This window comes from Wyeomyia smithii, chromosome 3, assembly GCF_029784165.1.
Source record: "Wyeomyia smithii strain HCP4-BCI-WySm-NY-G18 chromosome 3, ASM2978416v1, whole genome shotgun sequence".
Lineage (NCBI taxonomy): Eukaryota > Metazoa > Arthropoda > Insecta > Diptera > Culicidae > Wyeomyia > Wyeomyia smithii.
The window spans coordinates 215344426-215370777 of record NC_073696.1 but is presented as its reverse complement, the minus strand read 5'-3'; the positions used below and the strand labels follow the sequence as shown (position 1 = coordinate 215370777).

General features: G+C 36.6%; 1 protein-coding gene across 2 annotated transcripts in view; it reads left to right on the top strand.

The window, feature by feature from the left end:
- LOC129726950 (dendritic arbor reduction protein 1) overlaps positions 1-26352 on the top strand; it is a 290751-nt gene that overhangs the window by 14212 nt on the left and 250187 nt on the right. The window contains exon 1 of one of the 2 annotated variants that reach the window (XM_055684260.1): positions 24137-24723. The exons of the other annotated variant lie outside the window; for it this stretch is intronic. The gene's annotated coding sequence lies outside the window, so the exon portion shown is untranslated. Of the gene's footprint in view, positions 1-24136; positions 24724-26352 lie in introns of those variants that run through there. 2 annotated transcript variants of the gene reach the window in all.

The following is a 26352-nucleotide window of genomic DNA, read 5'->3' as shown; positions in this document are numbered from 1 at the left end:
GTGTTCCGAGGTTTCTACTTCAGAATTACAGAAACGACATAAGTCATCTGTCAGTTTACCTATTTTTTTAAGGTGATACTTACTCGGACAGTGCCCAGTAAGTAGGCCAGTTAACGTACTCAGATCAGCTTAATTCATACTGAGTAGGTTCCGTGTGATTCTTTTACATGGTGTAATGAATAGTTTAGATTGTCTTGCTTTGGAATAAGCCTTCCAGTTGGCATCAATCATCATTGATTCCCAGCCTCTTAGCTCAGGTTTCAAACAGGATGAAGATACCCCACAGAATGGCTCCGTCCCGACGAAAGCAGTTGAAGAACCAATTCTCGCTAAGAGATCGGCTTTTTCATTTCCTTCTATACCACAGTGACCAGGCACCCAGTATAGATTGACAACGTTTGTTACAGTTAGTTGTCGTAGGGATTGAATACAATCCCATACCAACTTCGACTGACATGTGTATGCTTTTAAAGCATTGAGAGCTGCTTGACTATCTGAGAAAATGCAGATATTGGCATACCTATATTTCCTAGCCAAGCAAATACTTGTGCATGTTAGAATAGCATTTATTTCCGCTTGAAAAACTGTGGGCCACTGCCCCATTGGAATTGATATATTGATTCCTGGTCCAGTGACCCCAGCGCCCGTAGACTCGTCCATTTTAGAGCCATCTGTATAAAAAATGACTGATCCTGGACGAACCTTAGGACCTCCTTCATCCCATTCGGTGCTATTGGATTCAATCACTTTGAAAGGAACACTGAAGTTAGTCTTAGAGTCCAATCGATATAGTAATCATTCATGGTTACTAAGGTGTTCAGTTGGAAATTTTTGAGGATTCGTAAATGTCGCTGTAGATCTCCTTCCTGAAAGAATTTAACACGTTTTAGCCTAAGAGCACCTTTTTCGGCTTCAAGTTGTACATACTGATGTAAGGGTAGTAGATATAAAAGAGCTTCTAAGGCTTTGGATGGTGCACTGGCCATTGCTCCTGTTGTTGATAAGCATGCCAGACGTTGTAGTTTATCTAACTTTTTCTGAGCTGATAATTGTGAAGTTTTAGGCCACCACACTAGCGAGGCATAAGTTACTCTGGGTCTCACTATTGCCGAGTATATCCAGTGAATCATCCTCGGCTTGAGTCCCCATTTTTTCCAAATGTATTGCTGCAAGCCCAAAGAGCGTTGTTTGCTTTTGAGATCGCATACTCTAGATGGTCGTTACAGTTGAGCTTGTGGTCAAGCATAACACCTAGGTATATATAAGATACAAATAAAAGAAAATATTACGAAAAATGAAAACAAAACGAGGAAGACTGTAGAGATAAAAAATGAAAAATGAGAAAAAAATAATTAAATAATGAAATAAAATTTAAACTAAGTAAATTCAAACAATTTTAATGAAAAACTACTATGAAAATATAAAAGCAATAAATAACAAATACAGTGAGCAATTCCCGAAAAAGGGCAACAATTTAAACGACCATTTTTGATTTGGCTGAAACTTTGCATAGATGTTTCTATGGGCAATTTGACATTTTGTGCTATTGGTATATTTTTTGGAGCACGACTCAGTTTTGAGAAACTATTTAAAAATGCTATTTTGGGATTTTGATGATTTCAAATATTTTTTGGGCCAAACGGGTTATTTGATCGGTGTGATATCTTTGGCAAAGTTGTAGATAAAAATTTGGAAAAAAATGGAAAAATGAAAAAAAAAAAACATTTGATTTTGAATAAAAAAATTGCCTTAAATTTGTTTTTGGAGGTTTTTTTATATATATATATATATATATATATATATATATATATATATATATATATATATATATATATATATATATATATATATATATATATATATATATATATATATATATATATATATATATATATATATATATATATATATATATATATATATATATATGTATTTTATTATTATTTACGACTATTCCGAAAACACTATGCCAATCAAACAAACCGTTTTGGCTGCAGAAATATTTGTGATTTCCAACAGAGCTTTTTATGCTAGTATTAAATAATAAAAACCAAGAATCTTAAATAAAAATTACTCATTGAATATTCAAATTCAAATTTAAAAAAATCGAAAACTCAGCAAAAATAGGTTAATGAAATAGAAAATAACATATTATAATACAGACTTCGAAATTATAATTAATTAAAATTTAACAGACTAAAATTCAATTAGAAAATTATATTTACAAATTGAAAAGTTCGAAATTTCAAATTCAAAAATAACTATGTTATAATTGTGTTACGACATATCGAAGCATAAAATTTTTTTATGGTTACTTGAAAGTGCTTGTAAACTTGGTTCCTATTACCTGGCAATATTCATAAACCTTATGCCCGTTTAAGACAAATTTCGTCGACAAACGTAATCCTGGAAAACACAAGTTTTTTCTTGAAAGTTCAAATTGAAAAGAAAGATTATTCCTTTTTAACATTCCTTGTAATTTTGGTGCCAGAGGATGCCAGATGATTAAATAGCGCAACATTATGAGTTTAATGGCTATATTTTTCTCTCGCTTTTGTCGACTAGTGTGAATCGTTATAAAACATTGAAAGAAGATCAATGTTTCTCCATTTTAAGATATAAATGGATTTCAAAACTTTCTTTACTCGAAACAATGTATAGCCCAAAACTAATCACTGTACTTTAAAATTAAATATCTAAAAAAGTAACATTACATCGAGCTACGCTGTATTGAGGTATGACTGTGTAACTATACACTAAAATCAATTTTACGCGGGGTTGTAATGATAACAAAGACCAAAGAGTAGAACTTTATCTACCTATAAATCAAACTAAAAACAAACAAAAAATGTGTGTCATTTTATGTTACTCTCAAATAAAATGCTCTGCAACTTTGTACCCTACGAAGATAAAAAAACTTTACTATAAAAATATACTCTTTGCACACTAATTATGCATGCACGGATTTCAGAATCAACTCGGTTCCCAGAAAAATTATGGGTTTTCAGTTTCCTTAATCTCACATGTGGAAATAACATTGCTTATGAGTCTTTTTCGAAACTATTTACCAGAAATGATTCAAAACTTTTAACAAATGAAGTTTTTCTAGGCGGAATTTCATAGATTGGGTTCGGGGTTGAGATTGGGATTAGGAATGCGATTGGGATTGGGATTGGGATGGGGTTTGGGATTGGGATTGGGATTGGGATTGGGATTGGGATTAGGATTAGGATTTGGATTGGATTTGGGAATGGGCTTGGGCTTGGGCTTGTGATTGGGATTGGGATTGGGATTGGGATTAGGATTGGGATTGGGTTTGGGATTGGGATTGGGAATGGGCTTGGGCTTGGGATTGGGATTGGGATTGGGATTGGGATTGCGATTGGGATTGGGATTGGGATTGGGATTGGGATTGGGATTGGGATTGGGGTTGGGATTGGGATTGGGATTGGGATTGGGATTGGGATTGGGATTGGGATTGGGATTGGGATTGGGATTGGGATTGGGATTGGGATTGGGATTGGGATTGAGATTGGGATTGGGATTGGGATTGAGATTGGGATTGTGATTAGGATTGGGATTGAGATTGGGATTGGGATTGGAATTAGGATTGGGATTGGGATTGGGATTAGGGTTAGGATTAGGATTGGGATTAAATTTGGGATTGGGATTGGGATTGGGAATGGGATTGGGATTAGGATTAGGATTTGGATTGGATTTGGGAATGGGCTTGGGCTTGGGCTTGGGATTGGGATTGGGATTGGGATTAGGATTGGGATTGGGATTGGGATTGGGATTGGGATTAGGATTAGGATTTGGATTGGATTTGGGAATGGGCTTGGGCTTGGGCTTGTGATTGGGATTGGGATTGGGATTGGGATTGGGATTGGGATTAGGATTGGGATTGGGTTTGGGATTGGGATTGGGAATGGGCTTGGGCTTGGGATTGGGATTGGGATTGGGATTGGGATTGCGATTGGGATTGGGATTGGGATTGGGATTGGGATTGGGGTTGGGATTGAGATTGGGATTGGGATTGAGATTGGGATTGGGATTGGGATTGGGATTGGGATTGGGATTGAGATTGGGATTGGGATTGGGATTAGGATTGGGATTGGAATTGGGATTGGGATTGGGATTGGGATTGGGATTGGGATTGGGATTGGGATTGGGATTGGGATTGGGATTGGGATTGGGATTGGGATTGGGATTGGGATTGGGATTGGGATTGGGATTGGGATTGGGATTGGGAATGGGCTTGGGCTTGGGATTGGGATTGGGTTTGGGATTGGGATTGGGATTGGGATTGGGATTGCGATTGGGATTGGGATTGGGATTGGGATTGGGATTGGGGTTGGGATTGGGATTGGGATTGGGATTGAGATTGGGATTGGGATTGGGATTGAGATTGGGATTGGGATTAGGATTGGGATTGAGATTGGGATTGGGATTGGAATTAGGATTGGGATTGGGATTGGGATTAGGATTAGGATTAGGATTGGGATTAAATTTGGGATTGGGATTGGGATTGGGAATGGGATTGGGATTAGGATTATGATTTGGATTGGATTTGGGAATGGGCTTGGGCTTGGGCTTGGGATTGGGATTGGGATTGGGATTAGGATTGGGATTGGGATTGAGATTGGGATTGGGATTGGGATTGAGATTGGGATTGGGATTAGGATTGGGATTGAGATTGGGATTGGGATTGGAATTAGGATTGGGATTGGGATTGGGATTAGGATTAGGATTAGGATTGGGATTAAATTTGGGATTGGGATTGGGATTGGGAATGGGATTGGGATTAGGATTAGGATTTGGATTGGATTTGGGAATGGGCTTGGGCTTGGGCTTGGGATTGGGATTGGGATTGGGATTAGGATTGGGATTGGGATTGGGATTGGGATTGGGATTGGGATTGGGATTGGGATTGGGATTGGGATTGGGATTGGAATTGGGATTGGGATTGGGATTGGGATTGGGATTGGGATTGGGATTGGAATTGGGATTGGGATTGGGATTGGGATTGGGATTGGGATTGGGATTGGGATTGGGATTGGGATTGGGATTGGGATTGGGATTGGGATTAGGATTGGGATTAGGATTAGGATTAGGATTGGTATTGGATTTGGGATTGGGATTGGGATTGGGATTGGGATTGGGATTGGGATTGGGAATGGGATTGGGATTGGGATTGGGATTGGGATTGGGATTGGGATTGTGATTGGGATTGGGATTGGGATTGGGATTGGGATTGGGTTCGGGATTGGGATTGGGATTGGGATTGGGATTGGGATTGGGATTGGGATTAGGATTAGGATTTGGATTGGGATTGGGATTGGGATTAGGATTGGGATTGGATTTGGGATTGGGTTTGGGATTGGGATTGGGATTGGGATTGGGATTGGGATTAGGATTGGGATTGGAAACATATGTTCGCTGATCTCTAATATGGGTGGATTAAGATAAATGGAATCTACAAGAGTAAGTAGTATTTAACCCTCTAGTGCCCAAATTAATTTTTAGATGGACTTCGAAAAAATCACTATGAAGCTTTATAAACATTTTTTTATTTCTTATTAATGCGTTTTAGAGTTTCAACTGAAGACCGTCTAAAGGCGGCACTGGGCACCAGAGGGTTAGGCTAAAATTCAGGGAAAAGTATTCATATTATTATTTTCGACTTGCCCCTGTTCACCTTATGCTTTCTAAAATTTATCCATAAATAAATTAAAATAAGCTATAATTCTGTACAGAAAAGTCCTGTATATATCTGGTCTTTGGAAAAAAATGTGTTGTATATCCACTAACAGTTCCTTCAACCAAATTTTTCTTGTAAAATGCAACTAACAGAATTTAAGTGCAAAAAACTAAATTTTGAGTACCTTAGCAGGATAGGAAAGCAAATATGTATACAGTAAAAATATTAAAAAAATATTACAACTGAACTTATAACATAAAAAAAGGAAATTGTGCATAAAATATCAAAACTAAATAGTTCAAATTAATTTTTTGAAAATTTATAATTACAACGAAGCATAAAAATATATCTCTCTTCTAATACTGTAAGAAAAGCCATGCCATTTTTAATTTTTTTTTTGGTAGCAAATGTAGGGATGCCGAATGCATTAACTGAAAACTAATTAACTGGACTCGCACATTTCAACCCCACACCCCAATAGTAAACTCCACTATAGAGGGAAAGTGAAGTGATGAAAGAATAGCCAGTTCCCAAACGAAAAGAGGGTGAGTTATTCAAGGATTTGATGAGCTATTATAATTGTTCTCAGTATGAGTAGTAAATACAAAGCATAAGGAGACACCTCATTTATCGGCTTCAAAAATCGATTTTTCACTGCAACCGTTAGATTTAGTATAAGAGAATAATTTGTGAAAATTCTAAAGACTTGCTTAAATAGGTTTGGGGATACAAATAGGTTTGGGCCTGAAAATCGACGCTCGTTGGGCGCAACTTTTAAAGTCTATTTTCTAAAATTGACGAACCACATTAGAAAAAAACTTGAGTTATTGAGCTTGAGTTGAGCTTGACGACCGCACATATCATAGTGGCTCCTCCCTGACAGATCTGAGCTAGTGAAGTTGCACAGAGGACCACGGCTAGCCCTTACGCCGCCTAGTCCTTATGGTCGTTAGAATACGGAAGGAGATTGTATGGAAAGAGGTGTGACAGCTGTTGTTGTCAAAGATCGAGTTTACCTCTGCATCTCCACGACTGCGACGGAAAGGATAGGTTGTGTCCCCGTGGTGCTGGTTCGAACAATACTACGCGCGAAGTTAATTCATAACGAATATCTTTCTTGTGGAACACCGCAAATTTATATGTGCGGCACGCGCGAAAACCATGCTCCTCTCTAAGTTTTCAGGTGTTTGAATATTTGTCTATTACAAGTCCCGAATACCAGAAACGCAGAAATGCACTTCGATAGACGTGATTCTTTCAAAGATATAAAATGCGTAGCCGGTAGGGTAATCATTTTATTTATCGATAGAATAAAAAGCTTCAGGTATTTTTGCAAAACAAGTTGAACGTTCTCGGCGTTGTTCGAGGTTAAAGAGCTCAGATTAAAATTAAGTCTTTAACACCTCTTCAACACAGCTAAGTTTACATACATATCGTCACATAACACATCATATGATTCAATTATCACTGAGCAGTGACACAAAAAAACAATTTTTAAGAAAAATACAAAAGTATCATTGGAAAGTTGGGAACTGTCCAATGATGAGAAATTACGGAATTTTTTTTCGCAGGGTGCTTTATTTTTGGGAGGACAAAATAATTATCTACAACTTTGCCAAAGACATATGCCAATCAAACAAAACCGTTTGGGCTGGCAAAAATCATTTTAATCATTAATAGTGCTAATAATAATAATAACAACAATAATTTTATCCTTTAAAAATAATTTAAAAAAAATAAATAAGGGCAGTTTTTTCGAAAAATTTAATTTTTTTCCGATTTCTCCATGATCGGACAGCCCCCGATGCTTAAGTTATCTTTTGTAGTTTTCATAAAAAAATGGGTTTTAGAAAAATTAGCTCTATTGATAATTAATTTTTAGTTTATCTTTCAACTTGAAAAAAGCAATGGTTTCAGTCAAATCAAAAGTGGTCGATTACATTGGTTGCCCGTTTATGTGGAGCTGCACCATTTCAAATAATCAAACTATAATAAGAATGCACAAAGTGAATAAACCCATATGCGATTATTTTTGGAAATTTTATATTATTTTATTGAAACCGGAATTCACCCTTTCGGATTCAAAATGATATCTTGCAGGGCTCTGAGCATCATTTGGGATAGTATTCAGGTCGGATTCGATTACACTGGTCGACAAAAGCGAAAAAAAAACGAAAATTAAAGCTTCTAACCATTCTCATGAATTTGCCTCTAGCCTTCACCATGCCGCGTTAATTTACGTGAGAGTACACATAGTAATTGCTCGCCTGGTTCGTCGACTCAACGTTAAATTTACGAGAAAGCTCCTTTAAGTCTCTAGAAAAATGTTGGTGGCTAAGGGCACCATAATTCTCAGGAATGGCCAAATCTTTCATTTTTGTCTAGTTTGAGCTTTAGGGCCACATCTGTGTTGACCAGTGTTATATATAGACTTTATTATATATAGACTAGATTATGTTCGATTCGGTTATATATAATTTTAGACTCGATTATATATAGCAGTAATTTTTTTCCAATTTAAAATACGATTTATTTAGAGCTAATATGTTGTAAGGGAACATCCATAAAATACATAACGTTCAATCGAAAGGGCAGGGGGCAGTCTGATAAAGCGTAGCATCCCATAATGGTAAAATTTAAGGTCCATACAGAATAAATGAAGTCGAAAAAAGTTAGTGTTGTGCAGCGTAATCAATGAACGTTCCCTAATTGATCTATGAATTGTAAAAAAGATAGAAATTTATAAAAAAAAAGAAAAAAATTAAAAACTTCAAAAATATTTCTGACTTTTGGGGGATGATTCAAATATAAAATTCCTTTTAATTATTCGAAAACAACAAACCATTTATGTCAAACAAATAAAAAAAAAATCGGTTCGATTCGAAATTCGATTATATATAGTGAAAAAATATCGGAGGCTATTTATAACCGACCTGTATAATCATTTCATGCTCTTTTCCAACAACCGAAAGTCGCTATCTAGGATTTCAAAAAAGCATCTGAGTTCAATTTCCCGTCTCATGGCGCCATTCTGGTTCTGGGAATACCTACTTTCGGTGGAGTTTATTCGTTGAAGGCTGTTTCGCAGACAACGGAAGTGGATTTCAAAACATCTAGAGTCAATTTACGATTCCTGAACATTCCGAAACCAAAAATATGTACCCTTATTGGATGATGTTCGGTCACATTGGGCTGTTTCCCAGAAACCGGAAATCACCATTTTGGGTTAAAAAATACGTCTTGAATTGATTTGCATTTTGACCTCTTTTCCAGAAACCGGAAGTTACCACGTAGGAGTTCTCAATGTTTTCAACGCATTTGTTGCACAAGAGTGGCGTAAATGAAGTAGTTTTTGAACATTCTTCGAAGTGCATGATTATATGTGGAGAACCTTGTTTGTTTGTTAGTATTAATTGTTGAAGACCACCCTTTTTTTTGATCGAAACGTTTTTTTTCACATGTTAAAACTTACCTTTAAATAAACTCAAAAGATAATTTTTTCTGTTTTTTCAAAGTTACTGACGAGACCTCTCCTATTTTTTGCTAGGTATAAAACCTGGGTAGTTGCTATGGATTATTTTGTGATTGTATCAAAAACTTGTTCGTAGTTACTTTCATTTTGCCGAATTCTAACATTCCACAAAAAAAAACAATCGAAGTGGCACACTAGCATAACTTTCTGCTCTCAGGTATCATTTTGATTAAAACAAAATAAATAAAAAATTAACAAAAAAAAAAAAACATGAGAAAAATAATAAATAATAATAAAAAATTGAACATTCAAATAAAACAAAAATTGTAAAACTTCAAGATTAGTTGCGTTCTTGCCATGTATGCCCAAATGCGAGAATTCAAATTATGTGCTTTTCCCAGACATTTCTCATACAAAACTTTGACTCATCTGAAGGCCGGTAAGCTAAAGTTTTGCGGGTATTTATATTATATTATTCCTTGGAATAAATAGTGGGTGTAAGCTAAATTTTCAGTAGAGAAATCGATAAGGACCAGCCCATCATTCACGTGTATAAATACACTCATACATATGAGTCGATTGGATTACATTTAAAAATCAGTTTTAAAATATGATGTTGTCGTTTTTATAATACACTCGATTTATTCTTATTTATATACAAAAATTATTACCAGCAGCAGCATGGCTTCTCACGACATATTTCCGCTTTCCGCGTCCTTCCGTTAACGATGTTATTAGAGTGAATGATGAGCGATACATATTCGCCTGATAAGGTCAACGTGATTTGATACAGTAACCACCTACAAGGCTACGCTCCAATATGTCAAAAGTGGATTCCACTATATACATGCCTATCACGAAAGTAGGAACCATTTCAGCGTATATTTGGTGTCTTGCTGAGTTTCCCACTGCAACCCGGTTTTCGGGTTTGGTGGAGACGCATGGCAGTTTTCGGAAAACATGTTTTCGTTTCATTCTCATAACAATAGACATCCTACTCAGACGCTACCTGATAAGGATGCCATCGAACGGTATCATAGCTTGGCACAGGCCGAAGCCGGAATGGATGGCTTGTACGAGTTCGCACATGGCATACCGATAAAATCAAGCTCCCTCTTCGTAGACCGAATGGAAAAACCGTTGGCGTGTTTGTAACTGCTGCGGCGGTGTGTGCATCCGGTACAGTGTGACGGTACGGAGCATCACTGTTTGCGCAGCCTGTTTTCCCATTTTCCTCTTCTTTTTCGCCTTCAGTCGATTTCCTTCCCGCGTTTTCTTTCGGACGACCGCACGGCTGATGAATGAAACTCGGACTTCATTCATCAAACGTTCGATTGCTTTCCTCACGGCGGGACGTGTTGTAGTGGCTTGTCTTGTGTCTTGTCTCTTGTGTTGTGTGTTCCGCGTTCAGAGACGAAACGGCCGAGCGCGAGTTCTCGTCCGTGCACACTTGTTGATTTCTATAGAGACCCTTTCAGTTTCGTTTCCTTACTGTAGTGCACATATCGTATAGTGTATAACGGAATTTACTGCTTGGTTTTGATCTCGGTTGTAGAACTTTGCGACGGGACTTATTTCAACGGTTTATATTAGTGTAAATACAGTAAATGTAGTTAATGTCTAAAGTGGTGACCGAACGAAAAAAAAAAACGAGACCAACAGCTAGTATACACGGTGCTGAACGTGAATGCGATCGTTCGTGATGGAGCGCAAGCAGAGCGGCAACGATGCCGCATCGCCATGAAGATCCTGTGTAGGTAGGCTGTACCTTATAGTCGAGCGTTGTGGTGGTATTCAAGTTTTCTACCACTCTGAAGATCATCAGTGATACACTTCGATTGATTCTCGCAGACACCCCCGCACGGGGTATCAGTGGTTCCGCGAAAAGGGCAGTATGAAGTGTACTTTCGATATTATTTGATCTTGGATAACATTTGTCACTGAATTTTAATTTGTTTGCTGCTTAGAAAGGTTAAATAAGGGACGCGTTTGAAACCGTCGGCGTCTTTGCTCTGTGATACTGGATGCACAAAACAATATGAATTTATTTGTTTTTAGGCGAGGGCGTAAAATGTGAATGCTTCTGTGAGTGTGCTTGTAAGTAAACAAGGAACAATCTGTTGTTTCCTATCGTAACTCCAAAGGATTTCGTTTGCTTGTGTAATAATCTAACCTTTTTTATCTGAGTGTGCAGCAAAAAATAAGGAAGTGAAAATACTCTCGAAATTAAAACCTTATAGAGAATACGTAATAATTATGAAACCCGACTTTTGTGACGCTGTGAATTTTATTTTGCTTTTCGGAAATGAAATGATTAAAATAATGAACATAACAATGTAGAAACGTTAGGCAGTGCAGTGATTCGAAGCATTGTTCACAAAAATTTTTCATTGTTCATCCTAATTTCAGCACAGCTGGCTTTTGAACTTACTGTTACTGTTTGGTAAATGCGATACTTTATTTAGACTGCGATTATATTGACGATATACATGTTGAACAAACATTATTGTAAGCAACGGCTATAGTCGTTTGATAGCGTTCAAGCAAAATATAATGAAGGTTCAAATATTTTTCCTCACAGCCCGTGAAAGTATTGGTGGTTGACTGTAATAGTATTGGTTTTGTTAGCAATTATGTTGATGATAGTGGTAAACCGAAGTAGAATTTTAAATGTTACTTGGTTCATATTTTTCAACAAAATATATAATTTCTTATTTATTTAAAAATTGACAATCTTTTGGAGTAAAAAAACAATTTCATGAATTAAAAAATCATAAAAATGAAATGTCATCAATTTCCAATAGGGATGTCTTTAATTACATCCCCAAAATAATTATACAAAGAAATCTTTAAGTTTATCTTCCACGGAGCCAACGAGTGTTGCTTACGGAGATAATCGTGTACAATACAGTAATGTGAATTTGTGTTGTTAACGAAATACAAAGTCATAAGCATCGTAATTTTCAAAGTGTTTAAAAGCCACATCGAATAGTCTTTTCGTTGAAAATTTTGATTCTTCTCAGAGATCCCTGTAGCAATTTCTGATGAACGTTTAAAACAAACTCCTCAATGAAAATCCTGTTACCACTGAGCTACCCGACCGACCCCTTGAGATGTTGCACCAACTGTTTTCTAGTGAGGTTCATTTGAAAAAAAAAAAAAAAAATTTCTCTGATGGCAGACTATAGTTTGAAAAATCCGTTCGGATTTCCGTCAAAATATGACGGCACATTTTTATTTTGCACACGTTCTCAGCAAATGGAGTGTTTTTCGTGGGTGGAATCCTTTTTGTAGACTCAGGAGTAATTTTTTGTAAGAGCGGAAGTATTTTAGTATACATTTAATTATATTCACATTAACTGAGACAACTTTTGTATTGTTCATCCAATGTTTCAAGCGCAGTTTTTTCTCCGTGTCATATCTCAATTCCCTGTGAAAAACGTTGCTGAAGATTTCCACTTGTTTGGCGCGGATTGATGCGTAGTGGCATTCAAGTGCAAAGGTAGTCAGTCAGTTAACTATGTTTTTTATTCAGAGCGTCCTGAAGCCCTAAAATGTTCTCAGCTTGCAAAGACAACCAAGCGCAAATGTAATCATTAACGACAGATAACCTTTACTATGAAGCATAAAATTGCTCAAGAGATCAACATTTCCTAACCACTTTTTTAGCGTTTTAGCTTTCAAAGTGTGAATTGTGTGACACTGATCATATATTTCTATGAATCTATGATTGTCACGAATAATCTGCGAAAAAGGGTATAAGTCACAATAAACTCTAATTTTGAAAACTTGATATATAAATATTTATTTAGAAAACAAATGCATTTAGAATGTTTGTGTTCAAGAGCTTTATGGTTTAAAATTACTACAAGAATTATTTTCAATAAATTGGAATAGGATTTCTTAACCAAAATTTTTATAATAAAAAATATTACAAAGCGTTATAAGTTCCTTACAACTCCTTCTCAGGCAGTTTCTCTATACTGTCATAGAGCTCTGGGTTTCAACGCATTAAATAAAGCGTATGCTAAAATGTATGCGTGCTTTCAGAAAACTAGCCTCGAGTCTAAAATAATTTTTCCTCTCACGAAAATTCTATATGAATATTCAGTTTGCTAAACCAAATAGGGTAATCGATCCTATATTCATCTTATCACGCCTTTTTGATCAATTTATCGTAAAATTTTACAATATTTTCATCGTAAAACTTTCAACCACTTCAAAAAAACGAGAAGCAAGTAGATTTACTTCCAAAACATTGTAGAAATTTGACGGTATATTGGACAAATGAAAAAAATAAGATGAATATAGGTGCAGCTTGCTGTTGAGATGAATAATGGAGCGATTACCCTTCGTGCGCAAAGTTACATGCAAATCGAAGACACTTTAAATTGGATTATAGGTTGTTTGACATGGAAACATGACATGTAAACCATTTTTCAATATCCTTTTAGCTTTTCCGCGTTTCAAATCAGCTGCTTTAGTTTTTTAACGGCATATTTGAACAAGCTTACAAAAAAGAAGTAAACCAATCATAAAATCATGTTTTATTTCAATCGAGCCGAGCAACAACGTTGGGATATTCAGATAACCAGTGTTGCCAACAATTCAAATTTGAGTGGTACTTAATCAATAATAATATCGCTTCTGCTAAAAACTCAATAGAGAAACGAAAATGTCTACCTTCCACATCGTTTGTAATTGTATTTCTTTTTTGTATTGGAATTTACTTTTAATTTAAAATTCTAATATGATTATTTTGTCATCATTGACTGTCAGAGAACATGGTGATGATATTCAGGTAATGATTTATTGAATAACAACGGGTATCAACAAGGTGATCAACAACGGGTAAGTCATAAGTAGCTGGACTAAATGAAAACACGTTTGGGAAAAATTGCATTTTTATAACTCCATACAATGTGCGTTTCAGATGTGCTCAATAACAACACGGACAGGCAGTGGCCCTTCATTTTCAATCTATCTCGAGATTCCAGGAACCCTCATATTTCCGATCCGATGGTACGGAATTGGAGTTATTGAGCTGTGATGGCTTTCTACCCATTTTCGAATACCAACTGGGACAGGATGACCCAATACGACTCGATTGGCCACGCCTAGAGTACGTTTGGAAAATTTTATTCCTTATGTATTTTTTACTTAACGTGTGAGGAAAAAAATCCGAACAACTTTTAAATTGGTCTGCGATTCCGAAGTGATGCACAAATCGAAAAATCCTTTTCCACAAAATGAAGATCCACTTTTATATAACTTGTGACACGACTAGTCGATTCTGCCAAGTGACGCTTAGTTGGGAAAAAGGCGTGGTCGGAAGAAGATCGTCCGAGAGCAAAAAATGTCGATTGTTTGATAGAAAAATCCGGAATTCAGGAAGCTATAAAGCAAGTACCCCAGAGGATCAGGAAATCAGCGCGATGTGGAGCTAAGCTTTTCCTATAAGGTTCAAAAATGAGTTACATTACTTGAATAAACAAACAAGTATAGAAAAATAAGTTTCGCAAGATTTTAATTTGGAATTGAAAGTTTGTTCGGATTTTTTTCCTCATACGTTATTCTCTTTTCTACGTACCCCACGGCTATTGGCACTTTTTCGCTACTACCAGCAGCTGCTTCTCCGTGTATTTCGGTCGCTAATAATGTTTCACGCCCTCCACCTTTCGGACTCTGATCAGCGTGCCCAGCGATATGTCGAACTTTTGGCCAGCTTCCTGGTGCTGGTGTTAATCTTGTTCTAAGCGGTAGCTTACAATTTTATCCGCTTGGAGGCGGCTGTTGGCCATTGCACAGTGGTCCAATAAGGCAAAAAGTAGAACTTAATTCCATAGCGCCTTCCACCTTCATCCTAGCTTAATAGTGTCTTCGGAGCAATTGTTTGTATGAATGACCCGCATAATCGAGAATTTTTTTTTCTCTCTGTGTGGACTCATCACTGCGACCAGAGACAATTTGATCTATTGTGATATTGCCCAGGTGTTTTCTGTACTCCGCACTTCATATTATTGGCAGTATCACTATTGAAGTGAATGATACGCTTTTTTTTATTTATATCCGTGCTTGTGTGTGAGAGTTTACCCTTTCATTTCAAGCTTACTGCTCTACTATACCGAGCCTCTTTTCTATCCTAACAATATCGCCAAATTACAATTGCCTGAACTGAGGCTACACCTAACGTTCCTCTCTGGCCAGGTTAATTCTAAGAGGGACTTATTATGTCAAGAGGAAGGAGTCTTATCGAAACCTCGTTCCTCGTGCCAATATCGCCAATTACAATTCCCTGTAGAGGGTAATTATTTCTGAAATCAGTTTTATTATAAGAAGGACTTATTTTGTCAAGAGGAAGGAGTCTTATCGAACCTCCTACCAACACCGCGTCACAATCACAATTTCCTGAAGAGGCACTCAATGCTTCACCTCTGGTCAGGTTTATTATAAGTAGGACTTATATTTTGGTCAAGAGGAAGGAGTCGTATCGAAACCTCGTTCCTCCAGCCAAGACTGCGTCATAATTACAATTCCCTGAAGAGAACTATTATACGTTACTCAGAACAGTTTTATTATAAGAGGGACTTTTTTGTTAGGATGAAAGTCGGCAAGGGTACTATAGAATTCAGCTTGAAGGAAGGGTATGTAGTAGAGAGCCTGAGAATGAACCCATGTTAAAGTCCTTTGACAACCAAATGGCCTGATTCTACTAAGATTCGAACCCACGACCACTCGCTTATCAAAGCGGACTCTGTAACCTTGCGGCTACGAAGCTCTCTCATAATCGAGAATTATCAAAAATATATCAAAAAAATATGGAAAGTTTACTATACTAAAAAAAAACTTTTTTTGTGTTAAGAGATATAAGAATATTTTATTCGGCAAAGTTGTAGAAAATTCAGAAATATGAAACTTTATTGAACAAATGAAAATCCTATCTTTTTTCGGTACAAGATTATAAAGTATATTACATGGAAATTATTTAAAAGTTAGTTTTTTGCACTTAACTTTTGTTAGTTGCTTTTAACACGAAAGTGTAGTTCGGAAGAATTGTTAGGACACACAAAACACACATTTTTGCCAAAGATCATATATCTCCAGGACTTTTCCTTACAAAGTTATATCATATTTTAGCCTTTTTTTATTAACTTCAAGAACGTATAGGTAGAACGTATAGCTTTTTTTGATTAACTTAAAGAACGTATAGGTCAAAAAGTGGCAAGTGGAACCATAATGTCAATACTTTTCCTTGAAGTTAAGTTGAAGTACTATAAACTACTTTAGGTTCCATTTGTCCCAATCCACCTATATTGGAGTACGTGCTATAACTTTTTGAGGAACAGTCCTGGAGATGTGTGGTCCACAAAAAAAAACGTGTGTTTTGTATGCCTAAATGCTTCTTTAGAACAACGTTTTCTTATAAAATGTAACTAACAAAAGTTAAGTGCAAAAAACAAACTTGTAAGTAACTTTTACATAAAATACTCTGTAACTCTGTTCCCAATTAAGATAGGAATTTTGTTTGTTCAGCAAAGTTTCATATTCCTGCACGTTCTAAAACTTTGCCGAACAAACTACTCCTCTATCTCTTAACACAAAAAAGTTAGTATTTTTGATATATGAAAATCTACTGTAATATATGCTCGCCGTACTCTAATATGGGTGGATTGGGACAAATGGATCCTAAAGTAGTTTATAGTTCTTCAGCTCAACTTCAAGGAAAAGTATTGACATCATGATTCCACTTGCCACTTTTTAACCTATACGTTCTTGAAGTTATCGGAAAAATAAGCTAAAATATGATATAACTTTGTAAGGAAAATTCCTGGAAATGTATGATTCTCGGCAAAAATGTGTTATTTGTGTGCCCTAACAATTCTTCCGAACTACACTTTCGTGTAAAATGAGCCTAACGAAAGTTAAGTACAAAAAACTAACTTTTAAATAAGTGCCATGTAATATACATTATAACTTTGTACTGAAAAATGATAGGATTTTCATTTGTTCAATAAAGTTTCATATTTTTGAATTTTCTACAACTTTGCCGAATAAAATATTCTTTTATCTCTTAACACAAAAAAAATTTTTTTTTTATTTTTAGTATAGTAAACTTTTCATATATTTTGACAATTCAAGATTAAGCGGGTCATTCATGCAAACATTTGCTTTGAAGACACTATTAAGCTAGGCTGAAGGTGGAAGGCGCTATGGAATTAAGTTTCACTTTTTGCCTTAGGCGGCATCCATAAATTACGTAACGCTCATAGGGGGAGAGGGGGTATCCTTGAGCGTTACAATTTGTTACACAGGGGAGGGGTAGAGGTGAGCTCAGCGTTATGTAACGAAAAATCCCTGGAGAGACTCTCCAAAAACGAGCATTTGTATCAAGGAAATCCTTCTGCAGCGTTACGTAATATTTATGGGGGAATAGGTGTTGGCGTTACTTTTCGTTACTTATGGGGGGGTGGGGGTCCAAAACTCGGGTTTTTTGCGTTACGTAATTTATGGATGTCGCCTTATTGGAACACTGTGCATTGGCTTTCCATCGTAAAACTGATTCATCATGCAATAAAACTTGGATTTTCTGTGACACTCCGTCAGAAAGTGCAAAAAGTGCATGGAGGTTTCCATAGACAGAAGGTGCCGTTTCACAGTTGGTTTAATTTTTTTGAACACGACTCATTTTTGAGAAGTTATTGAAAAATACTACTCTGGGAAGGTATTGATGATTAAAAACATTCTTAGGGACAAAACGATTTGTTTAATCGGTGTTATGAATTCGGCAAAGTTGTAAATAATAATTTTGTTTCCTCGAAAATATATACACACTAAAAAAAATATTTATTTTTTGAAAAAATATTTAACTTATTTTCAAAAAATAAAACTTTTTTAATTATTTTGGAGTGCATAACTTTTTTTTCCTGATTTCTCCATGATCGGACCGGTTGCATTGTTTAGGTAATCTTTTGCAGTTTTTATTAAAAAAAAAATAGATTACAGTAAGTTTCCGTTTTTGGCAACAACATTTTAAATTTCAGTTGCCAAAACTGGGACCGTGCCAAAAAAGGAAACCTTTTTTGTCATAATATATTAAATTTGAGACTTCAAAACTATTTTGAAAATTTATTTGTTTACATGATTCAATAGGTTTGTAACAAAATCTGTCGTACATAACAAACAGTAATAACAAATTTCAAATTTGTCATTGTTTTTATTCTCTCGCAGCGCTTGTACAACAGCGTCTGTGACGTCAAACTTTCTGTTCCATTTAAAAGCAAGTGAGTGTAAACAACGGCTGGTTTTATATGCCAGACCAGTTATATATGACAGTGCGTTGTTTACAGTTGGAGTAAAATACATGTTAAATTTAAGTTACCCATTAGTGAGAGAAATTTCACCCATTTTCAAAAAAGTTGCTCGACTTTTTGTTGAGTAAATTTTTCCCATTTGATGAGTAACAGCTACCAATTAGTCATTTGATAAATTTTTAATTGATTTTCAAAACTTGAATTTTGCGCTTTGTGATATATTATTCTAGGGCAACTGCATTTAATCACGCTTGCTTCATTTGAAATACATAATGAAAAACATATAAAAAAGAAGACAAGCAGACCTCGCGGAAGAATTCCATCGTTACATCAATAGTGTTGGTAGTTGAGCTCGTTAAAAACCATCAGGCGTAGAATGTTTTCAGTTTCAGTTGCATCAGTTTCAACCTAGAACAGGTGCCAAAATCAGCTCATTTTGTTGTATAAATTATTGTATACTATGTGCTATAAAATGTTGCCAAAATCGGAACTTTTTGTTGCCAAAATCGGAGTGTGCCAAAAACGGAGCATGCCAAAAACGGAAACCTACTGTAATAAAAAATAAGCTTTTTTAGATATTAAATTTTTTATTTTTCTTTAAACTTTTTTTCAAAAAAAGAATAATTTCTTTAGAGTGTATATTTTATTCGGAAAGACAAACTATTATCTACAACCTCTCTCTCTCTCTCTCTCTCTCTCTCTCTCTCTCTCTCTCTCTCTCTCTCTCTCTCTCTCTCTCTCTCTCTCTCTCTCTCTCTCTCTCTCTCTCTCTCGCTCTCTCTCTCTCGCTCTCTCTCTCTCTCTCTCTATCTCTCTCTCTCTCCCCCTTCCTCTCTCTCTTTCTTGTTCTATCATTCTATCTCTTTCCTCTTTATGTCAGTGTTTTTTATTTTGCTTAGTCGTCGTACACAAATTACGTAACGCATGTAGGGGGGAAGGGGGGTTAAGTCTGCGTTACTTATTGTTACATCGGGGGGGGGGGGGGGGGGGGGTAGTTGAGGCCGTTACGTAACTGTGATGTTTGCTCAAAATTAGAAATTTGGAGAGGGGGAGGGTCTGTCCAACGTTACGTAATTTTAGGGGAGGGGGGGTCATATTGAACGTTACTTATCGTTACATAGGAGGGGGTCTGAAATCTAGGTTTTTAGCGTTACGTAATTTGTGTACGACGCCTTATGCATGCTCAGCTATGTTCTAAAAAGAAGCATAGCGCAGGCACATGATACAGCAGAGCCTGACAAAATAATTTTCAATGGACAATTATCAGGTTATAGTGACGCTTTGACCCGTCGCTTTCGATTGAAAAGCTTTTGTATCATTCTCAAGCTCCTCGTGAATCACATGAAAACTACCCGGAAGCTCTTGCTTTGAGTTTGATAACTGAGGGCTAGAAACTGATACAAATGCGTTTCAATTGAAAGAAAAGATTATCACCGTCTCTCTCACATGACGATTCTCAATCGAAAATTACAATGAGCGCTAACGGCAACAGGGAGCTTCCATACAGTACTTCGCGCAAATATATGGACAAGGAAGGAAAAAAAACCGTGACGATATGAAACGGAGAACATCAAAACCAGTTTCACAATCCGAAGAGGTTACGCAGCACCAGTGATCGACAGCGAAAAAAAATCCGAAATTTTGGTTAAAATTTGCGTGACGTATCGTTTTGATTCAAACTTCCAACAGTCTCAAACTTCGAACACATCACAATAAAAATCGAATTATTAGAGCTAGCTTAATAAAAAGCATGATTGTTATACACCATTTCGTTCCTTGGAATGTCCTTCGCCCAGTGATGTATGATTCTTTATTGTAGGGCCACTTCCGGGAAATCAGCAGGCGTTGAAAAAAGTTACAGTCAGTATTCAGACGGTTTGCCTATCTATCTCTTAGCGATTACGTTGAAGTGTTCGGAGTAAGTGTAAATTTGTATAAATAGCGCTTATTTGCAACAACAATGAAATGACCAACATGCTAAACCTTTTAGATCGATGAGAAAGTTAATTTTTTGTTGATTTTTAAGTGCAGTAAGCTACATCATAACTTAAGTGTTCGAAATTTGATGCATCACGGTATTTATTTGATGCCATTGCCGTTTGAACTGCGGCTTGCGGTATTAGAAAACTATCATCAAACGCCGCGACGCGGTGCTAGTTTCAATTGAGACTCTGAAGGAAATGAAAGAGTCTCTCTCTCCGTCACTCTCTCCGTCAATTGAAATAATCATCAGTTCCATTTGAAACGATCCGATGAACAACAGACGGGAAAGAGAGAAAAAAGTGACTCGATGACAGCAACCGGAAGGAATCAAGTGAAAATGAAACTGTTCGAATCGAAATGACAGCGCGGAATAATCAGTTTCATTGTTATGTTTCGAAAATGTTGAGCCCTGTTATACAGTTCTATAAACTGCGCGAAAATTAGACAGAAAGTCGCCGTGAACAGTGTTGAGAAGTAACCATTTGTCTTCATGAGAAAAAAAAATTAATTTTTCAGTAGGTTTTATCTATTTTTTTTGGCAACAGAAAAAAAATCAATATCTTAGTTACCACCTGTTAAAAGCGCTCCACTCTAACTGTTCGCATTCCCCGGATACTAACATTAAATAATAAACAGCTGGAAATTAATTGGATGAAGTTAGTTCTATTAACCAATGATGCCAGATGTTTTTGAAAAAGATCTGCAACTGCTCGAAAAATCGGAGAAATCTGATTGAAATATGAAAAAAAATTATTCGTGATTAAAAAAAAATTTCGCTCGCGCAGGCAAAAGTTTGCAAAAATCTTCACACATATTGAGAAAAGCTGCGCAAATATAAGGAGACTGTGACAAAAATCTGCAGAAACTATGGAAAATGTACAAATATCTGCGAATCAATAAAAAACTGGTTCCCCTGCTATCAACCAAAACATTGTTGCTCGAAAACCGTTTAGCGCTGAGAAGGTTGTAAGAGTCCACTTTAAACTTTAATAATTAGAGCCTCACGGTATCGAACTCAGCTTTGGCAGCTATCAGTAAGTGACAATTTTTGAACGTATAAATTAAAAATAAAATGGTAAATCATTCACAAACCTGGATTAAAACGGATAGGAGGGATCCCGATCAGAAAAAAACAGAATTGTAACAGAAGTTGTTAGTTTGTTATGAGAAAAACCTGTCAGGTTGTGTTTCCACTCTGATCCCGTTAGGTGTTCAAATAACAGAAATTTTCACAAAAATTATCCTACTAGTATCTCATTCATATTAAACTTTGTTTTCAAGTATCAGCTTTCTAACAAAATAAGATAGCATGTAGAACAGTATAACAACCCTTGTTAGAAACAATCACTTTTGATAGAGACGAAAAGTTTGTGGGAATTATTTCAGAATTAATTTGTATCTCCTGATGATAAAATATTTTAATTTTTTAGTTATGCTCTCCTGATCAGGATTCCAGTGAATATCAGGTGTTAAAAACAATTTGAATTTTCTTGCGAACTATATTTTCGGTCGGGTTCCTAAATCCAAACATAAATTAGAGGTAATATTGACTATTAGTTACTTAAAAACTTGTCCTTAAACTAATTTAATACTACTTACGCCTGGAAGCGAACATGAGTTAAATTCAAGTGAGGATTATGAGTTTACCTACCCAAACTTATTCGTGCAACGGGTAAAAACAGTGTGCAGTTCATTTGAAAACCTGAATCTTATTTAAAAATTGTGATGAAGGTCTAGAAGCACAAGGACATACGAACCCAAGTAATAATATTAGTTTTATCAAGGTTTTATAGTCACTAATACAACCAAAAAAGCGCCATCAAACTTTATCAAAACTAATATTGTTATTTGTGGAAGTCAGTATGATTTCAACATGTTGTCAACTCGTGAATGTTAGAGCAATGATTTAAGTGGTGAGAGGAATATGGAAGAGTTGCGAAAAATGGTTCTTTTTACGGAATATAATATAAATTGCGCTAAGTTTACTATATTTCCATTGCTGGTCAATTCCATAACAGTAGTTAGGCGTATTTTGTTCAGTTTTCCAATAGTTTCGTGAAAATTTGGTGTTTAATCCGTGCATTTTTCATGATCGTCAGCTTAATGAGATAAATAATGTATCAAATACCCTCAGCATTTGGGAATGGCACTTTTATGTTACTATTTCCTTAGCAAGCCATCCGACGACAAAATATTAAATTTTGGTTCCCAGTAACGGTTTAAAATATTATGATGTAATAATAGGAAAACAATTAAAAAGCATTTTGGTTGTCCTTAATACGTTTGGATTAAAAAATTCTAGAGAAAGAAAGGCCCTGGATAGGGAGAACGACAAACTCATATATTTAATGTATTTTGTTGAAAAAAAAAAGCAAAGCAAAGCCTTGGTGCTACATTCCGATTCGGAACTCGACCTTCTGTATATTATACACTTCGCAGCCAACTGTCAAGTGTACAGGAAACAGAACAATTGCGGGGCTAGCGCTACGGTCCTACTGACACTAACATTTTCTCCCGAGTCGAGACTCGAACCTACGACGACTGACTGGTTAGGCCACCATCATACCTCGAGACCAGCTGGGAGGCCCGAGTAAAGTAAGATAACAACTCTCAGGGCATCTGAATAACAAATCTTGGCAGTTTTGAAATCATTTAGTTTTCTTCTGTTATCTAAATATAGGAAATCAAGTTATAGGATTTAGCTTACTTGATAACTGGGCATCACATCATGTTATCATTTTGTTTTCTAACTTTATTCGTGGGGTTCTGTTTCGTTAAATTAATTCCAAATTCCAAAAAACAAAACCTTTTTCACTGTGTATATTTTAATATATCTAATATATTTGAATTTATTTTAAATTCCTTATCGCTATTAGTCACTTGAAAAACGGAATGAGCAAAAGAAAATGAAATCTTTGCCCATCATTATTTGAACATTAATTATCCCCCTACTGAACTAAACTGCGCAAATTTTCAGCAACTCTACCGCTTTCTTTCATATGACGGTGTGCATCGTTGTTGCTCCTTATTGTGCAGATAGTCGCAAAAATATCGTTCCTTTTTTTCGTGTACGACCGGTCCCAAATATGAACGACAACGACGACGACGGCCATAACAAGTTTGTTTGTGGAGTGCCGATTATGACAGCAGGCAATGATCACGTATTGAAACTCGGCTGGCCGGAAGAGAGATTAAACTGAGAGGGAGAGATCGCGAATCAAACGCGAAAATGAACCGATCGACGGACCGGTCGACCAAACCACAGTGAACTGATCCCATCCGATCGAGAATAACGTTGTGTGCTTCGAAATTTTCGTCACCACCAATTCAATGGATTGCCTAACGACGGTCCGTGGCAAGCAGCTGTGCGAATGAATTATTTAGTGTACGATCTCATCTAACCGACCTGTTGAGCGAGATTTACGAAGCTAGCGCAGGTGATAGAGTTTTCCGACTGTCGCTAGTTTTCACAAAGGAAACTACCCCAAATAATCTTGAACAACACCATTAGCAACCAACGGCACATGTACAGGTACGAGTATCAACCTGTAGAGCAGCTGGTCGATATACAGGAGTATTTGTTAGTGAATTTCGGCGAATTTTCTACTCTTGCCTCGAGGAACTCTCCCGTTTTTCACGCTATTTATGCACGTATGACTTTCTCGCAATAGGTAGGAAAAGTTCAGTCCGGTACTGCGATTCGAACGACTTTGTGTTTTCTCTAGTTGGATGTAAAATTAATTTCCGCTTTCCGAGCTACTAAGTTTCGAAGAAAAGTCGATTTGCGAACTGCGAATAAAATGTTATAAGCGATCCAACAGTTGATTATTTTAAGTAACAAAAGAAAAACAATGTAGAATACGTACAACGAAATGGTGATTGATTTTGTGTGGTGATCGAAAAAACCAGCGAAACCGAAAACGACTTCGATTACGGGCCCGGAAAGCGACACTTACTTCCGGTAGTGCAAATAATTATTTCGACCAGCCATCATTCATCGAAGTTGACATTCGGGATGCACTTCTGTTGAACTTTTTTTTACGTTTTCTTCCTTTCCGACTTTACGCGACGCAGTAGTTTTTACTGACGAAATCGACTCTAGCCAGCGGTAAAAATAACGCGGTGACACAGTGATGTACTGAGAGTGCCGAGAGACCTTTCTGGATTACGTTCGCGGGTGTTGGTGGTTGTGTGACCCGATCGAGAGCGCGGCGTCCGTCCGTCGGAAGTCGGACACAAACTGGCGCAGACATTTGGTAATTTCGAATTGTTTTATTTTCTTTCTTGTTTTGTGTGTTTTTGAACCGATGAGTTTACTAGGGATCTACTATCGTATGAAGTAGACGAAATTGTGAGGAATTTCAAAACTTAGTTCTTTGATTGTCACACACCTGAAGGTCAATTCTTCATGGAGAGTATGTTTCGGTTATTTGATATGAAAAGCAACTTAACATTGAATTGATGAAATTGATGTTAAATGTTATATTTTGCGTTCGTATGAATGATAAACAAGCTACTCATCACATTTTCTTTAACGTTCGTATTCGTATCATTCGGGACAATTGTTTCGATTCTAGCACTTCGAATTTGTTCGTAGGAAAATGGGATGTGACAATACGAATATTGGCATTTGAATTGATTCGATTCAGTTCTCTTTCTTTTTACTCGCTCAATGGACGCGGGATTGTAAGTGGATGCTATGTACATGGACTTCAAAGCAGGGTTCGATCGTGCGAATCATGAAATTCTTTCACGCCAGCTGGATCAACTGGGGTTTTTTGCCGTGCTTGCGAGATGGTTCCGATAATACCTGACTGGCAGAGTTGTACATTTGGGCCGTCACATTCTGAGTCATTCGCATTCTTCCGGAGTGCCGCAAGGAAGCAATATATGTCCACTTCTGTTTATCTTTTCTTTAGTGACGTTACTGCCATATAGCCACGATGCACATGGCTCCTTTTTTCAGACGATGTGAGTGCATTCACGATTATAGACTACCTTGAAGACTGCTTGGAACTACAAAAGTTGCATGATGCAACCGAAATCTCTTTACCCTATGCTTAGACAAACGTAACGTCATTAATCTCAGCAGAAAGCGGAAATTTGGGAAGCCAACTAACATTCCGTTACACTACAAAAATGTCATTTCAAGAACAAACAGGTAGCTGGGATTCAGTTTTGCCGATGTGAATTTTTAGGCCCAAATTGCCCACAAAACACGAGGGAACGTTCTGATCTTTGAATGAGCGCGGGTAACGGCGGCGATACCATTTAAAATTCAACTTAAAGTTAGAGTGCCATGTATTTTATCATACTTACTTTTAGTTTTAGTTTTATTGCCATAAAACAACTATAAAAATGATATCTAAAATTCTCAGAATGCTAGTGTAAGGCCATATAATCGATTCGAAACCATTGTAAGATTCATTACTATTTCTGCATTCTATAATTAATCACTTTGGTGGACAAAGTGAAAATAGAAAAGTTGTGTGTACACAAGAAGCCTACTTTTTCAACTAAGTTAATTGTATGACAACATCAATAATATGAAAATTCTGATACATTTTCACATAGTTCAAACATTGTAAAAATGATTCCCGAAGAGTGCCTACTCGATACATTAGGTTGAAAAATTGACTTTTTTCCGACTATTCGCAGTTCCAGACCACTGTGCCTGATGCGTTCAAAGATAGAATCTACTATTGTTGCTTGGTCAGATTTGTGCGGTTCGCACTAAACTATCTTCTCTGACACAATGCTATCAAACTGCTTCCCTTCGAGCACCATTGCATACTGTTAGGCATTAAGACGTTGGAAACGAGGAAATCCAACGCATACGTCATCTTTGTTGAGAAGGTCCTGTTCAATATAACTGACTCAACTGT